Source organism: Octopus bimaculoides, chromosome 24 (genome assembly GCF_001194135.2).
Source record: "Octopus bimaculoides isolate UCB-OBI-ISO-001 chromosome 24, ASM119413v2, whole genome shotgun sequence".
NCBI lineage: Eukaryota > Metazoa > Mollusca > Cephalopoda > Octopoda > Octopodidae > Octopus > Octopus bimaculoides.
The window spans coordinates 26,281,657-26,285,792 of record NC_069004.1 but is presented as its reverse complement, the minus strand read 5'-3'; the positions used below and the strand labels follow the sequence as shown (position 1 = coordinate 26,285,792).

At 36.8% G+C, this 4,136-nt stretch overlaps 1 protein-coding gene and 1 long non-coding RNA gene across 2 annotated transcripts in view; both read right to left on the bottom strand.

Moving 5' to 3' along the window:
* LOC128250707 (uncharacterized) overlaps positions 1–3,949 on the bottom strand; it is a 19,224-nt gene extending 15,275 nt beyond the window's left edge. Inside the window, exon 1 of the long non-coding RNA XR_008266712.1 lies at positions 3,881–3,949. This is a non-coding gene — a long non-coding RNA (uncharacterized LOC128250707). The remainder of the gene's footprint in view (positions 1–3,880) is intronic.
* The window catches only part of LOC106882675 (uncharacterized), a 48,493-nt gene that overhangs the window by 32,901 nt on the left and 11,456 nt on the right, over positions 1–4,136 (bottom strand). The gene's annotated exons all lie outside the window — the stretch shown is intronic.

Here is a 4,136-nt window from a genome sequence, read left to right as displayed (position 1 = left end):
TGTATTGTATATAAAAATATATATATATATATTTATATACAAAACACGTTTATTCATTTACTGGCTTTAGTCATTGGATTACGGTTGTGCTGAGTCGGTGAATTGAATATTTTATCGATTAAATCAACCGCAATACTTACGCTGTAGAAAATCGAAGTCGTTTAACAATGCAGATGTAAATCTCCGTAATTAGAATAACAAACTTATTGAAACACTACGATATATTTTCTTTTAATCTTCGAAATATTTCATATATTTTAATGTCGGATATTTTGGGCATTTCATTCATTTCTTTCTCGTGTTCTCTTAATGCCCCCGGAAATTGGTTTCTTACCCGAAATAACTATTTAATTATTTGTAAAGTAACATCTCAATATATTTGCTATTGTTATTATAGATATTTAATTTTATATCGACATTGTTATGGTCTTCTATTGAGTTTCTACGTATTCAAACAAACTGTAACATTTTCATATATACATACATACACACACGTATGCATATATACATACATATATGTATGTATGTATGTATGTATGTATGTATAATATATAACATATAATATGTATGTATATGTGTATGTGCTTATATGTGAAGAGGTGTGTGGTATGTATTATTATTATGTGCTTATGTGTGGGTGAGAATGTCTTGAGTTTAGAGGCCCTACCGAATTATTTCCCTTTACTCAAATGCATTTTATATTCTATATTTTATGACAACTACTGTATTTTGCCGAAAGGCGGAGCTCTTGTTAATGAGAAACGAATTAAGAAGTATGCAAAAGTTTATCAAGTAACACAATTTCCAAAATTTAATGGTGGAGCTCTTCCAGCAAGAATGCATTCTTGCATGTTTTAATGATGTCAGATTCTGACAAAAGGCCAGGTATTTTAGGGGTGGGTTTAAGTCGATTACATCGATCCTAGTGTTCAACTGATACTTATTTTATCGACCCCGAAAGGAAGACAGGCAAAAGTGACATCGGTGGCATTTGGACTCAGAACGTAAAGACGGACGAAATGCCGCTAAGAATTTTCCTTGCGATATAAAATTAAATATCTATAATAACAATAGCAAATATATTAAGATGCTATTTTATAAATAATTAAATAGTTATTTCGGGTAAGAAACCAATTTCCGGGGGCATTAAGAGAACACGAGACAGAAATGAATAAAACGCCAGAAATATCCGACGTTAAAGTATATGACTATACTTGTTCGCCATAAATATTGTTCTGTAACGATGGATTTCATCATGGCAGGGATCCTAAGGAGGGTTGGAAAAACCAACTGAAGAACTTGCTGAAGACCTGAAGAAATGGCTGAGCGTTAGACGTGATTTGGAGCAACGGTTTGAAGCCGAACACACCAAGTGATAAAATGTACAAAAGCTACTCTGTAATATTAAAGATCTTTCGGAAAACTAAAAGGTGAATTCATTAATATTGCCGGCTATCTTAATTATTAAAAAGACAATTTAACCACCAAAAATAAGCAACAAATATTGACTGTTGACTGACGTGCTGATATTATTAGAACCAGTTGCGAAATGCTTATTGGTATTTCGCCTGTTGCTATGTTCCGAGTTCAAATTCCGCCGAGGTCGACTTTGCCCTTCATCCTTTTGGGGTGATAAATTAAGTACCAGTAAAACGCTTGAGTCGATGTAATTGACTAGTCCCCTCCTCCAAAATTTCAAGGTCTCGTGCCTTCAATAGAAAGGATTATTAGAACCAGTCCAAGGTGGAGAGCTGGTAAAATTGTTAGCACGCCTGGCAAAATGTTTAGTGGCATTTCGTCTGTCTTTTCGTTCTGAGTTCAAATTCCGCTGAGATCAATTTTGCCTTTAATCTTTTCGGGGTCGATAAAATAAGTGTCATGTGACACTGGAGTCGATGTAATCTATTACCCCTTGCCCCGAAATTGCTGGCCTTCTTCCAAAAATTTGGAACTATTATTAAAACCAGTTCTATGGCGATGGGTTGTCGAGAACGTAAAATCGTAAGATCGTTGGGTAAAAATGCCGTGAGGCATTTACCTTTTGAGTTCAAATTCTGCCGAGGTCAACTTTATCCTTCTGAAGTCAATATGAATAAATTACAAATAAAATCGATGGTAGCGAATAACTCCCTCCGCTCAAAACTCTTGGTCCTCAACCTACAGAAATACTTTCGCTATGGTAAAATACCTGTCGCACATGAAGGATTATTATAATAGTCACACAAATACAGTAGAACATTGAGAGATGGCTGCTAGTCTGACTATGGCATTATAATGTTATAATATAATCGTTTTTTTTTTAAGACAGCGAGGTGACAGATTCGTTAACGTGTCGGACAAAATACATAATGGCATTTCCTAATTCTGTATGTTCAAATTCCGGCGATGCCAGCTTTACGTTCTATCTTTCCAGGGTCGGTAAAATAAAGTACCAGTAAGGTTCTCGAGCTGATGGGATCGACTATCTTCCTTATATAAAATTTCTGGCCTGGTTTCTTTTGGCACAAGGCCAGCAATTTTAGGATTGCGAGCAAGTCGATTACTTAGTATTCGGTTGGTACTTTCTTGATCTCGAAAGGATGAGAAGCAAATTGGTCCCCGGTGGAATTTGAACTCAGAACCTAAAGACCGGGAAGAAATGCCGCTAAGCATTTCGTCTGACCATGCTACCAGAACACGACCTTAATGTATTATCATCAATAGTCCTTTCTACGATGGGCACAAGGCCTGGAATTTTGTGGGGAGGGATCTAATTGACCCATTTCCTCAACTGGTACTTATTTCAATGACACCAAAAGGATGAAAGATAAAGTAGACCTTGGCAGAATTTGAACTCAGAACATAAAGACCAAGAAGAAATGCCGCTAAGCAGTTTGTCCCGTGTGCTAACCACTGTGCTAGCTCGCCGCCCTTATATTATAATAGGTTTCAAATTTTGACACAGGGCGAAAAAATTAGGGAGAGTGGTAAGTCGATTACATTGACCCCAGGGTTCAACTAGTACTTATTTTATCGACCTCGAAAGGATGAAAGGCAATGTCAACTTCGGTGGAATTTAAACTTGAAACGTAAAGACAGACGAAATGCTGCTATGCACTTTGTCCAGCGTGCTGACGATTCGGCCAGCTCACCAGTTTTAATATCCATGCCCACCGGTTGAATATATGTAATGGAAAGGCGGTGAGCTGGCAGAAACGTTAGCACGCCGGGCGAAAAGCTTAGCGGTATTTTGTCTGCCGTTACGTTCTGAGTTCAAATTCCGCTGAGGTCGACTTTGCCTTTCATCCTTTAGAGGTCGATCAAATAAGTACCAGTTACGCATTGGGGTCGATACAATCGACTTAATCCGTTTGTCTGTCCTTGTTTGTCCCCTCTATGTTTAGCCCCTTGTGGGCAATAAAGAAATAAGAAACGTTAGCACATCGGGTGAAATGCTTAGCGGTATTTCGTCTGTCTTTACGTTCTGAGTTCAAATTTCGCTGAGTTCGACTTTACCTTTCATCCTTTCGGAGTCGATAAATTTAGTACCAGTTGCGTACTGCGGTCGATCTATTCGACTGCCCCACCTCCCAAAAAATTTCGGGCCTTGTGCCTAGAGTAGAAAAGGATATAAGTAATGGAAAGAAAATGAGAATGCAAGACTAAGAACGTCAACGGAAACGATTTAAACATCTGAAAAGAAAGTTAACTTTCTTATAAGAAAACATTCAGAGAATTCTTTGCTGTGACCATATTAATATTCCCCTATCATTTAAGGAAACGAAATAAAATGCGTCAAGGGATATAACTCAAACGGGCTAAAAGCAAGAATTTTGATAAATAATTTAAATTGTTACATAGCGTGTTGGGAATATGCAAGCAAATTGGTTCTCAACCTTACCGAAATATTTCCGCAATTGAAAGAAATTGTCGCAGATGAAGTATTATTATAATAATCACACAAATATTGTAGAACAATGTAAGGTGTCTGGTAGTCTGACTATGACGTCATAATGTTTGAAGTCAATTTTTATGTACGATGTGATAAATATTAATTAAGCAAAATCGTTTTGAGAGAAAAAAAAATGTTTACCAGAACTACTTCAATTGTAGACTGTCCAATCGCTAAACGATATAGGCTATATATATATATATAT